This window comes from Cupressus sempervirens, chromosome 2 (genome assembly GCF_028749045.1).
Source record: "Cupressus sempervirens isolate cs-2001-9-10 chromosome 2, ASM2874904v1, whole genome shotgun sequence".
In the NCBI taxonomy this organism is placed as follows: Eukaryota; Viridiplantae; Streptophyta; class Pinopsida; order Cupressales; family Cupressaceae; genus Cupressus; species Cupressus sempervirens.
Genome location: NC_143119.1, coordinates 305,875,284 through 305,889,554, shown reverse-complemented (window position 1 = coordinate 305,889,554; position 14,271 = coordinate 305,875,284). Strand labels below are relative to the sequence as shown.

The 14,271-nt window shown below is 35.6% G+C and overlaps 1 pseudogene; it reads left to right on the top strand.

The window, feature by feature from the left end:
* Positions 1–11,233: 11,233 nt before the first annotated feature.
* LOC149572297 (putative cinnamyl alcohol dehydrogenase 1 pseudogene) lies at positions 11,234–14,100 on the top strand (annotated as a pseudogene).
* The last annotated feature ends 171 nt before the right edge of the window (positions 14,101–14,271 follow it).

Sequence of the window (14,271 nt, the reverse complement as noted above, 5' to 3'; positions counted from 1 at the left end):
CTAAGGAAAAGATTTAGGTGATGGCCTTGGTTTCTCAAACAATCCTAATGGTGAAGTGAAATTCATTGAAGCTCCTAGGGTGGATCAACCTATATTCATAATCCCTACCTGGGATACTCAAATAATCTATGCTAATCCTATTGTTCCATCCTAGTTATCTAACTCAATCAGTAAGAAAAGGAATTTGTAGCCAGTATGTACACCTATGAAAGATATTGTAACTAAGTATGCAACTTGTGGTTGCAAGGCTAAAAAGCTAAAAATTGATGCTCATTTGGTTCAAGATCCAATAACTGGGAAAATCACAGTGGAATTAGCCACGTATAAAGAGAAAACTAAATATGGAGAAACTAACAATGAAGGCTTCAAGGTTAGTTGTGTTGAACTTGGGACCATAAATAGAAATATATGTAATAAGTTTTTAGAGTTTTATTTTGATCATATGTTGACCTAGTTAGAGAAGGATAGCAGAGAGAAAAAGGAACTCAAAGCCTTCGTGGTGACCATGGTTGCTTATATAGATTCATTGATGAATCTAAAGGCTTTACCAGTTGTCCAGACTCCTCAATCTTTCAATCCTAATTCTGTAGATAGTTAGCAATTGGTTAAACAGATGCAAAAGGGGAAGTTGGCAATGATTGGGCAAATTCAAGAAGGTAACAAATTCATCCTAGATTTTACCACTATGTATATTGAAGGGGAAACACTCTTAGGTGAAATTCAAACCCTTACTCTAGGATGGGAAACCAAATAGAGTCAATGTTAGGCTATTGTGTTCTAGGTGACCTAAGTTGAAAAGTGTAGAGTGCTCAAATATCTAAGTGAGAACCCTATGAAAATTTTAGATTCTTATATGTTGTTCATTATGAAAAATAATATGAGTTGGAAAGAATCAATCTAGAAAGAAGCTATTAAAGGAATGTAATCCATTGAAACCAAGATTGTTAGGATGCATGAGGAACTTCTTAAGGATATGAACATAGTGAATCCTATAGGAATTCTACAATTTGATGATGGCAACATGGATTCTGAAGCATTAACAAAAATCTTCATTGATTCTATTGCAAAGATTAAAGACAATGAATCACCTACCACTAGTTATTTCACCACACTAGCAAATATTGAATCCATGCTATGTTTAAATAGGAACCTCATGTCATGGTGGAGTCTGAAGATCCAAGAATTCAAATGGCAAAAAGATGCCTGTAGATCTAAGCTACTGAGTTTGAAGAACCCCCATTCTCATGCAAAATAAGAATTTATGAACACCTTCAAAAGCTAGAAGTTGGTAAGACAAACTATGGGCCAAGGGGAAAAGGTTGACAATGAAGTCTAATCAAGATAGCTACTTCTGGTTGTGTCTTTTGCAACCATTTTTAAATTATTTTTATTTTATCATAACTATTTCAACCAAAATGGTTGGGCTTTAATGGAGGCCTTTCAGATATGTAAAAATATTATAAATGTTGGGGCATGGAACTAATTATGAGTTAGAATAGAAAGCTAGAAAATACTCTGATAAAATAGGTTCTTTTTAGATAGCAATAGATAGGTAGTGCGTGTGCACGCGCACATACACACACACACATTTTCTTTTTGAATGACTATGTGTAAGAAAGACCTTTCTAAATATAAATATATATCATCTTTGATCCTGCTTTAAAACTTGGCGTTTGAAGTGATTAAATCATTGTTACTTTGTGAACATTTGATTTATTGTTTGAAACATCTATCGTTATTTCTACTGCAATTTATACTGCTCAATTTTCTTGAATGGTTATTATGAAGTTGTTGAAGCATTCCATTTCTTTTGAATAATTGGTTATAGTGAAAAGACTATGAGCTTTTTATCCTTATTGTATGAATAAATTGTCACGTTGCTACCTAAGAGTATGTGAGAGCACCTTATGCACTTTTTGGAAAAAGTGTGAAATTTATTTTTAATTCATTGACAAGTCTCATAAAGGAAGTTATATCTATAAATATAGAGAGAAAACAAATATCATGATGTTTTCTCAACTGTTGTGAACATTTTTGTACTTTCCAAGTCTTGGGCATAGAGTAACTTATCATTGTGTAATTAGAAAGACAATTTGTTCACTAATAGATTTTTGGTGTCTCTACTGGGAAGACTCCTTGTAAAATAGAACCAAACTTTTGAAAAGGAAATGAATTATGATGGTTCTCCCATATAATGATGTGTTCCTTGTGTTACATAGTAATCTTAGATTTGAAGATACATAGGAGGACATAGTCTCGGATTTAACTACAACTGCCTAGACATTGCATCGAAATAGCCAACAATTTCAACAAGTATTGAGTCCCCTAGAAAGAGAAGAAGAATGGGTTGAACTATTGACGGGCATGCCTAAAGTTCAAGAAGAAGCAGTGGTCAATAGGCTTTCCCAAGCACCTACAAGACCCTAAATAAAGAAGTAAGAGGTAGAGCTAGCTGCTAGGAGATATACAAGAGGAGAAAGAGAAAAGGGGATCCTAGATGAAAACTTTGAACCTTTAAAGAATTTGACTTTCCTGCCTAATTTTAATAATCACAAAAAGAAGATAACTATGTCTTGTAGTAGACCTAGTCCCCCACCAAAACAGTCCCCTTTCTCACCTTTAGTGTAGTCTTTACTCCCATTGAAAGTTATTTTTTGTTCTCATTTGAATATCTAACCTCTACAAGTTATATTACCAAAAATGGTTGTCAATCAACCATGGGGGCAGAATATAGGTCCATTGAACCTTGGTGTCAATCTTGCAGCATTGCCTAAAGGTGCCACAAAAATCTTGCCTAAATTTAGTGGAGATGGTAAAGTTTTAACAGATGATCATTTGAGTGCCTTTCACATAGCTGTTGGTATTATAAGCGTCCCTACCCAAGAAATTGTTGTTAGACTATTTGTCCAAACACTAACTGATGTTGTTGCTAATTGGTTTAATCACCTACCCCAACATTCCATTACTAGTTGGAATGATATGAAAACTGCATTTGAAAATATATTCAAAGCTACTGATAATGAGTGCTCCTTATTACTTCAGCTTAGTCAAATGAAAAAGGAAATGCACGAACCTATGAGAGAATTTGTGGCAAAATTCAAAAGATTAATTCAAAGAATTCCTATAGCATCTAGACCTAATAAAGAAAACCAAAAGATACTCTTTGTCAATGTTGTTCCTCTGGATATAAGTTTTCACCTCATTAAAGATGTAGCTTCTGATTTACCCACTGCCCAAAGGCTAGCTATTCAATTGGAAGATGCATTTATTACTGCTAGCAAATGGAGAAGATAAATTCAAACTTCTATGACTGCTTCATCCTCTACTCCTATAGATCCTGTAATGCAAAAGTTGATGAATGACGTGGAAATGATGAAAAGATAGAAAAATAAACCTCATGGCCCTTACCAAGCTCCTTATCAGGATATTCATAGGCATCAACAACCCCAAAATTATGGCAAAGCCCCTACATTGATTGCCCCTCAAACAAGGTTGCAAATTGAAGAGGTCCTGTTGGTGTTTGAAAATGTTACCCATTTCCAATTACCCTGATGAGAACAAGACACATGTAGGGGCAGCTAACTCCCATTTTCAACATGCCCATTCAGACACTAGGCCAACTGTAAGGCTATACTCCTTCTGCACTTCAGGCTCTGCAAAACCTAGGTGGGTTAACCTATAGATTCCTTATATGGTACCAATTGTCAAAGCATACACTGAATCTAATGTAAAGTAGATAAAAACCCCTAAATCTTCTATACTTACCCAGGAATCACAAGCATGAAATAGCTAAGAACACACTTCATGAAACTGGCATGATAAGTGCGGGTTAACATTGAATAGCTTTCAACATAAAAGGGAAAATTGATTTAATATGTTGATATCAGCAATACCCAAATATGAGCAACAAAATCTAGTGATCCTATTTCTGATCAGTGCCTTATCTATTGGGCAATTAAATGAATTATAACCATACATCTTTTGGAAATATGAGACACATTACTACATCCAAATCCCTGATCTATCCTTCACCTTGTAAACATACATCTACTTCAGGTTTGAATCTCATACTCAAAATATCCCATCATGAAATCTGCAAAACCTTGTGATAAATGCCAAGCAATTACATGGGTCTTTGATCCATATGTAAGACATTTTAACCACATACATTCCAAAATGAGATGCACCCTAATCTATGATCCTTTATCACAGACTAGAAATATTACAGATCCACAAATAGGAGATAAGACTCAAATTGAATTTGGAAACCTTTGCTGTATTTTATACATTCTCCTTGAAAATGAATACATGAAAGACGTACAAAAAATAACTCATAGATCACCTAACAAAAAAGAACTGTCTGCAATAAACATACATGCTGCTCAATACAATAGAGAAATGTTGAAGAATATGGTGTCTCAGTATTGGAAATGCATCAAGAACTGGATCCAAAATCTGGTATCACAGTCATGAGAAATTTTTTTCCAAGGAACTGGAACCCTTACAATAGAGAAAGACAAGAAAGATATAGGAGAAGAGTTGATTGTCGGATCTGATCTGTAACTGACAAGTGTCCACTTGGAAAACCTTCTCAACAGGTTAAAACAACTCTCTCATCTCTCCCCTCAACTGATGAATCAAATCTTCAATCATTAGGCCTCTACCAGCACAAAAATATTTGAAATATCTGATTTGAACAATTAACTGATTTGATTCCTGATCTGGAACGACAAAAATTTGCTAAAAATGAACTCAAGAAAGGGAAAAACATCTCCAAAATTCATTTTAAGCTTCAGCAAACATCAAAATACGTCCCCCAACTAATTCTGACACTCCGTGTTGATTTCTGCTCATTCCATTGAGAATGCCTTTGAAAATTGAAAATTTGCTTATACACTGAACCTGTGAAGACCTGTGCATAATCTGACCCTGAATCTGGAAAATTTAGATTCTCCCGGTTCCAACAGTTTATTGCACTACCCTTTTCTGATAAAAATTGCCCCCGTTATGGCATTTTGAAAAATAGGCCCCTAGACTAAGAACAGAACATTAAAAATGAAAAATTTAAAAAAGTATATAGTCCAAACTATATAAAAATTTAAATTCATTTAAATTTTGCATCTTATGCGTTGATCCTATTTGAATTTTCATTTGAACTTTATTTTCTATCTCTCTCAATCCGCTGTCGCCACTTGTCATATGTTGATTGGCCATAACCTTTGGAAAATTAATTAATTAATTAATCCTTTAATTCCTTCAAATTTTCATTTCCCATAGAATCGGGGGCCCCCAAATTCTGCTTTATGTTCTCACGCTCAGCCTTGCCTTTACTCGCATTCAAACCACCAGAAGCTTCTAAATTTTCTCTTACGTTCATACGCTTCCTTTCACCCTTTACTCTTTTATGGCAATCAACACTTTAATATTTTTAATTGATATTTTAAACAATCTCATAGCATCGGGACCCTTTCATTATTTTCTTCCCGACTATACGCTGAAGCTTCTCCCGTAGCCTCGTAAAGCTTTTTCTTTCACCTTTACGCTCCTACGACCTTTACGCTCTCATGCTATGAGCGTATCCCCGAAGATGTTTAAAAATTGCTCCCCAGGCCTACAGGGTCTTTAATTCACATATGGTCGTAATGAAATATTTATCACCCTCTGCTTTTACACTGAGCATAATATCGGAGAACACTGAAGCTCAACTTACGTTCATACGTCGCGTTCTAAATCGTGCTAGTCAAAAGACCACTTTGACTTGAGACCCCGTGACCCCCACAAGCAAGGCTCAACTTTAAAAGCCGACTGTCTCATTAGACACCATTATCTCCATGTGCGATGCTATTTAAAATACTAAAGTATTGTCGCCCACTACATGTGGGATAAAATCTCATAATAGTTTTCCTTTTCTAGTGAGTTTTATCACGCCCCTCCTGCATGTTTCTCTTCTCTGCCCTGTCCATGCACTGCCTCTAAAAAATGCGTGAGGCTCTCTGCTATTTGGTGGCGCTGCTCTGAGCTTTTGACAGCTTTCTTTGATCAATTTGGGGTCTTCTACTTCTAAATCTGACGTTGGTCTCTTCTGAGGGTGTTTCCTGATTTGTGAGGAGTTCTTCTACTTGGGTGGCTTTGATTGCTGATACCTCTCACAAAGTGGGGCTCCTTTAATGCCACACTCTTTCTTTTAAAACTTGATTGCTCCTTTGGAAAAGGTGATATCTCCCTTTTAAAACTATATGTGCTCATTTCCATTTATTGCGCGAGCTATGGGTCTTCATACTTTGATTTGGGCTGCTTCTTTATGTGTTGAATCATGGATTAGAAGCTACAGAACTTGCTGGCAAGTTTATTTTAGTTCTAATGGGATGATTTATATTTGAAAATTTTGGCATGACATTCATACAATCTACCAGAAGGACCTTCACACCACCCACTTCCTTGGGGTTTGGAATTATCTCCATTGTAAGTCGATACAATGAGATTTTGATGAGCTATCATTCTTAGATATCTTCCTCAAAAGATTTCCCTCTTCTAATTGGAACTCCAAACTTCTTGAGAAAAGATCTTCAAATTCAGGCAAGAGCATTTGTTTCCCATCAGAGAAGCCCTTTCAACTCAAACTAGGGCTCATTACATGATTAACTCTTTTGACTTCCTCTTCTTCCACCTTTTTATCCTGATAAAGCCAAAGAACATGAAGCACACCAAGCATTGCAAGTGTAGCCATTGCTGCCCCAGGAACAAGAAACTAATTTGTTGAATCCTTATTAGCTTGCTGAAGTCAGTCAGACCCCAAAGTGGGTCCGACTAAAAAAAAATTTCATTTTTGGGTGACTGACACCTCAAATTGATCTAATAGCCATCTAATAGAATTCTAAATCAAAATCTGTCACTAAACTGCTAATTAAGACTCATTTTGTCACTTTTTTGCAAACCATCAATTTGATATCAAGAGGTTCATTAACTGCCTTTGAAAACTGACCCAAACTCTGACTAAGCTTTGAAACTTAGGATCTCTGTTCTTTCTGACATGTTCAACAGGCCTGCTAGATCTCGTTGGATGACGACATCAAGGTCAAAAGATGTTGACCATCAAAGTTGCCTTCTCGGATTTATCTGCAAGAAAACACATCAGAAAGCAATAAACTAGGTTTGGATTCGGCTCAGAAAACTGGACAAATGAATACTTGGGAAGACGAAAACTGGGGCATTGATTCTCTATCATGAGGAAAATATGAATCTGTGATTTGGGATCATGACGAATCATGGGACGAATTTGGCAAGTGTCTGAAGTTGGCTACCTGGATTTGTAGGACAGGAAACAATGACAACATAACAATTTTTACAAATGGAATGACTCTGGAAAAGTGTGCAAACGGATTCGTCAAGATTTGAAAAATGTCACACTTGGAGTATTTTTAGAGGAAAACACAATGGTACAATCCATTCAATCTCACCAATCACAGATCAGGAGATATGATGTCACGAACAGGGGTTCCAATCAATCTGGAAATGCTGACAGTAGTAAAAGTTAGAAAATCCATTTGGAATCGCGTTTGAAAACTGATCAAACGGATTTGTCAAGACTTAAAAATTTAAACATAGGAAGTCTCTGATGTCTACCATGCAATACAAAAGGAAATTCAAGATTTCAATCCACTAGGTCAAAGTTATAGCATGTCAAACAGGGCCTCCCAGAAAAGTGTGCAAAGGGCAAATGAATGAAAACAGTAACTAACCAACTTTGAGGGATTCAAAACCTAGTCAAATGGACTTGAAACGACTCAAAATCTGAAACATAGGTTCTTGGATATGGCCATTAGACACTCTCAAAGGGGTAAGTCATGACACATTTTTGGGTGTGAGATATTCACTTGCCAACAAGGCCTCTTGTCGCTGTTTGACACTAAGGTGAAAATGCAAATTTGATATTGGCTCAAAACGGGACTTAGCCAAATAGCTCATAATGATGATTTATCTTCATGGAATAGGTAGACGGGCTGAATGGAAGGTGTTAGAATCATTGAACACCTTTTAGGCCTCATACTGACAGCGGGGTACAATCTCATCAAAAGCGTTTATGGGGCTTGTATTCTCAAAATTTTGAAACGTGACTAAAAATGAAGCATGCAATTTTTAGTCCCAACAGGTCCATAAAGAGACAATGTGTTCTTTTCATATGACTATGGATTATGATAAACGAACTTGAGCTGATTGGTCAAATTGTATTCAATTAGTGAAAGATGCTCTCATAGCAGAACTATAACTTGAAAGTGAAAAAGAAGAAAGTGAAAGTGTAGGTGCTTATTTTCTTGAATATGAACATGATACAGAAAGAGGATGTGATGTTTTCATGACATTTCAAGACCCTGCTTGTATAGTAATGACCAGGGGTCAAAGAAATTAAAAATCCTATGCAGGAATCAGTCCAAACCCATCAAATACTAAGGGAAAAGAACACATACAAGCTGATTCTACAAAAAAAACATAGCCTAGAATATTTCCCAAAAAAAAATCAATAGTTGGTACATCAGCTTTTGATATCATAGAATTCTGTAAGTCTTCTTCTATATCCATTTCTCTAGCCAAATATTTAATGTTGAATCCTAAGGAATTAGACAAGTTAGTCCAATATGTAAAGGGAGATTTTTCTGCTAATGCTCAATTTACTAATAATATGATTGAAAGCCCAAAGGCTTCAAGTGAACCTATTTTTATAATTGAAAGATACAAAAAAAATGCTCCTTATAGGGAACTAGTTGTTAATAGTGTTGATGGGGAGATAGAAGAGAGGAAGCCCAATTCTTTCTATATATCCTTTTTATTAAACAAACAAAAACTTAGTAACTATATCATTGACTCTAGAGCAACTAGTAATATTATGCCAATGCATTTTGTAAAAGCCATCTTCTTACATCTTACGAAAACTTTTTGGTGTTTTTATTATATGGACAAGAAACAAATACCCCTGGTTGGCCAAGTGATAGACATGCAAGATGTTCTTTATGCCTGCTTAGAGAAAAGGTTAAAACTTACTATCTTGGTAGCTAACATACTAGCTAGTTATGGAATGTTTCTTAGTAGGACTTTCTATAAAGATATTGGTGGAAAAATCAAGATGGATTGGTCTGAAGCTTACATCCCAATAGGGAAGAAAATGATAAAACTAGAGCGAAAAACAAAGAATAAATACAAAATTGTACCTTCAAACAATCCTAAAGCTTAGATATTGTATGAAGAATTTTAGTTTGGAAACAATGTTATATTACACGAGAAACAATGTGAGGAAATTGAAAAAGAAAATTGTGATGAAGCCCTGTGGACTCTGGAGTTTGATGGAAGTTATTCAAATTTAGGGTCAAGGGTAGGTGTTGTTTTGATTTCACCTTCAAGAGACATATTTACATATTCCTTTAAATTATATTTTCATAATACAAACAACATTATGGAGTACGAAGCATTTCTCCTAGGTTTGTAGGAAGCCAAAGCAAAGGGGCTAAAGCAACTGACGGTGAGGGGTGATGCTGAAATCATTGTAAAATAGGTAAGGAAACATTTGTTGAAACACTATAGAAATCTAGTTTGGGATGACATTGAATCTTTTGAAGCCTTTTCTATTGAATTTGTGCCTCGTTCTCAAAATACTACAGCAGACTCCTTAGTTGTTCCAGCTTCCTTGTTGTTACCACACCTAGAGTTCAAAAGTGATACCTATAGGATTGAAATAATTTATAGACCTATAGTCCAAAATAATTTAAATCACTGGCAAGTTTTTGATAGTGATGCATAGTTGAAGGATTTCATTGAATGTGTTGGAAATTTTGCTGAAACTTTCTTTGAAGGATCAAACCATGAGGGTAAACCTATTGGAGAAGAATCAATTGAATCAGGAGAAGTTGTTCAATTGAAAGGTGATTTGATCCCAAAGGGGTTGGTGTCTTTAGAACATCTCTTTCGAAGAAAAGATTATAGCACTAAAAATAGGAGAATTGACCCTGATAAAGGTGCAAAGGAACATGACAAAATAAATATCAGAATGAAGGAAACCCCAAATGGATTTCCATTGGCCGAACCTACTCCAACAAAGAGAAGGATGAGTTGTATAAACTCCTTGCCCAATATCATGATGTCTTTCCGTAGGGATATGAAGACTTGAAGAACTTTAGAAATGGAGAGTTTGTACATCATACACCTTTAAAGCTAGAAGCTACTAACTTTAGACAAAAGCTTAGAAACTATAATCCTAAGGTATTTGAGGCTATTTTTAAAGAAGTGGAGAAGATGTTAAAAGCCTACATAATCTATCCAATTCATCACTCAACTTGGGTAGCGAATATTGTCCCCATGAGAAAGAAAAATGGTGAAATAAGTAATTTGTGTGGATTTTAGAAATCTAAATCAAGCTAGTCTCAAGGAAAATTATGCACTTCCCACTATGGATCATATTTTGCAAATAGTTGCTAGATTGGAAGTTATGTCAATGCTTGATGGGTATTCAAGCTACAATTAGATTAGTATTGCACCAGAGGATCAACACAAGATGGCCTTCATTACTCCTTGGGGTACTTTTTCTTACAATTGGATGTCATATGGTTTATTCAATGTAAGAGTGACTTTTTAGAGAGAAATGAATTCTTCCTTTAAATATTTGAGGGATAGAATAATTGTAATATATCTTGAAGTCTTGACTATATACTCTAAGAGGAGGAAACATCACTTGAGAGACTTGGGAATGGTGTTGGATTGATGCAGACAACACAGTATATCCCTCAACCCTAAAAAGTATGTGTTATTTGTAGAGGAAGGAAAATTGTTTAGACATATTGTTTCTAAAGATTGTATAAGGATTGACCCAAAAAGGGTGAAGGCAATACAGAAACTAGCACTACCCACTAATAGAAGTGATTTGAAGTCCTTTTGTCAAATCATTTTTTAAAGAAGTTTTGTTCCTAAATTTTCTAAAAAGGTAAGACATATGTTGGGTATGATGAGCAAAAAACATCCCTTTAGATGGCAGGAAGAGAGCAAGAAAGCTTTTGAGGATATTAAAATAGCCATTTCAAATGCTTCCATGCTAGTGAGTTTAAATTTTGAAAAAGATTTTATCATTTACTGCTATGCTTTAGAACATACTCTGTCTAGTATTCTGACTCAAAGGGATGGTAAAGAAAATGAAGCCCCAATTGCTTTCATGGGCATTCCCTTGATGTAGCATGAATTAAACTATACCCAAATGGAGAAACATGCATTCGCTATGCTGAAGGCATTGAAGCAATTCAGGTATTACATTCTACATTCCCATTCAATTGTCTATGTGCCAGAAATAGAAGTAAAAAGTATATTAACTCAACAGTTAATTGGGGTAAATAAAAGAGTTGTATGGGTAACTAACATTCAGGAATATGATTTAACCATTAATCCTACTTCTTTAGTAAGAGGACAAGGTTTATGTAAATTGATGGCCGAAAACAGACAATACTAAAGAAGCATCCATTGTTTTGTTAGTAAGCTCAAAAAACCCTTGGTTCTCCAGCATAGCATACTTTTTGACATATGGTGAATGCCCTCCAAACATGAGGTATAAAGAAAAATGGAATCTTAGATTGAAGGCTACAAAATATGTGATTTCCAACAACATTTTGTATAAGAGAGGGATGGATGAAACCTTTTTGAGATGTGTAGATGCAGAACAATAGGAAAACTTGTTGAGAGCATATCATTCAAATGTATGTGGAGGACATTTCTCATCTACAGTGACTACTTTTAAAATCCTTAGGAATTTCTTCTACTGGCCATGTATGTTCAAAGATGCTTACAAGTTTGTAATAAATTGTGAAAAATGCATGTGTACCCGGCTATACTTTTGAGCCCCAATAGTTGTCTTAGTATGTCCACATATTCCATGGTGATAAATTTTCATTCGAAGCCATTTCATGAAGTCGTCTTTTGAGCAGTTGTCAATTCTACATTTTCACCTAAGTGTCAAATAGCAATAGGAGGCCTTGTTTGCAATTGAATATCTCACACCCAATAATATTTCACAACTCACTGCTTTGGGAGTGTCTAGTGTCCATACCAAAGACCCTATATTTTAAATTTTGAGTCATTTCAAGTCTATTTGACTAGGTCTTGAATCCCTCAAAGTTGGTCATTTATCAATGTCATGCTGATATGAATTGTTTTGAATTCTAGGAAGCCGTGTTTGACTTGTTATAACTGTGACCCAGTTGACCAAAATGATGGAATTCCTATTGCATTGTATTTTAGAGGTTAGAGAGTTGCTATGTTTCAAGTTTGAGATCATGATGAATCCATTTGTTTAGTTTTCAAACGTGATTCCAAATGCAATTTCTAACTTTTTACTAGTCTCAAGAAATGCAGACTGATCCGTACCCCTATTCATGATGTCATATCTTGAGATTCGTGATAGGTAAGATTGAATGGATTCTACCCCTATGTTGTACTATAAAAGTACTTCAAGTGTGCCAATTTTATAATCTTGACGGATCCATCTGCACACTTTCCCAGGTCCATTCTGTTTGCAAAAATTACTTTCTACCATTTGTTCCCAGTCTATGAATTCTGAGTACCCTACTTTGACTACTCGCCATTTGCGGCTAGTTATTCATCATAAGCCCAAATTGTAGATTTATACTCTTGTCATTGTAGTGAACCAACACCCCAATTTTTGTGCCCCCAAGTGTCTGTTTGCCTAGTTTTTGAAGACAAATCTAAACACAAATTATGTTTTCTAACATGTTTTCTTCCAGGTAGTTCTGAGAGGGAAACTTCAACAGTTAATATCTTTTGATCCTAAATTTTTTATGAGATGAGATTTGACATGGTACAAGTGTGCAGAAGAGAGAATCAATGGGCTAGATTTCAAAGCCCAATCAGGTGTTTGGGTCAATTTTTAGAGGCTGGTCAAAGGACCCTCTAGTATTAAATTGATAGTTTCAGATTAATGGTAAAATGATATTTAATTGATGGTTCAGTGATCAAACTTATTTCTAATCAGTATGAAAGGGTGAAAGGATCACTTTGGCACTTTAGGTGTTTCGAAATGAAAAAAAATTTAGTCGGACACACTTTAGGCCCAACTGATTTCATCGTATTAACGTAAATATGTGTGAATTAATGATTCTCAAAGGTTTTTAAAAGGGGGATAAGTTTGAAAAGAAGAAGAATATTATAAAGGGATAAATAAATTGAAGAAGAGTTAGAAGAAAGGTTTGGAGGGGCTCTTGCTCTTGGTAAGGGTGGTGAAGGTGACACAGAAGAGTTGAAAGAGATGACATCTCATTCAAGATAACACACTATGGAGTTAGTTATGCAAATCTTGTCTGGTCTCAAAATAAACATGGTGATTCAAGATATCCATTGGTGCTAGGGCACAAGTTTGTGGAAATTTTCAAAGAAACTGGTTCTAATGTGGTTCGCTTCAAAGTTGGTGATTGCATAGGAGTTGGCACATATGTCAGTTCTTGCCAAGAATGTCAATATTGCAATGCTAAAATAGAAGTTAATTGTGTGAAGGGAAGTATTTTCAGCTTTCATGGTGTTGATGTGGGTGGCACAATAACTAAAGGAGGATATTCTGACCATATTGTTGTTCACCAAAGGCACTGCTTTAACATACTAGAAAACCTACATGTTGGCTTCGGCAACTCCTCTGTTGTGTGCTAGTATTATTGTTTATAGCCCCATGATGCGCCATCACATGAACCAAGAAAGAAAATCTCTTGGAGTGATTGGGCTTGGTGGACTAGGCCATATGGTAGTCAAATTTGGAAAGGCCTTGGGTTAAATGTTATAATTTCTAGCACACCTGTATCAAAGAAGGAGGAAGCATTGAGGATTCTTGGAGTAGATAAATTTATTGTGTCATCTAACAAAGAGTAGATGGAGGCTTCATCCAACTCTCTATATTTCATCATTGACACCGCTTCAGGGGACCACCCTATTGATCTTTACACGCCACTTTTGAAAATGGAAGGAATGTTTCCCATTGTTGCTTTCCCTTCTAAAATCAATGTTCAACCTACAAATATAACCAAGACCATGACAGAAGATTGTCATTATAAAATTTTCTTTCCTTAATCATGTGGTAATTATAGTCAGAGACATAAGGCACAAATATTGAAAAGTCGCCAACAATAGAGGACCACACTGACAAAGCCCATGGGCTAAAAAATTTGTTTCCCATGGAATCTTGCCCATAGTATTCGATGCAGTAGATTGAAGAAGAAATGCCAAAGAAAATCTGGAGGT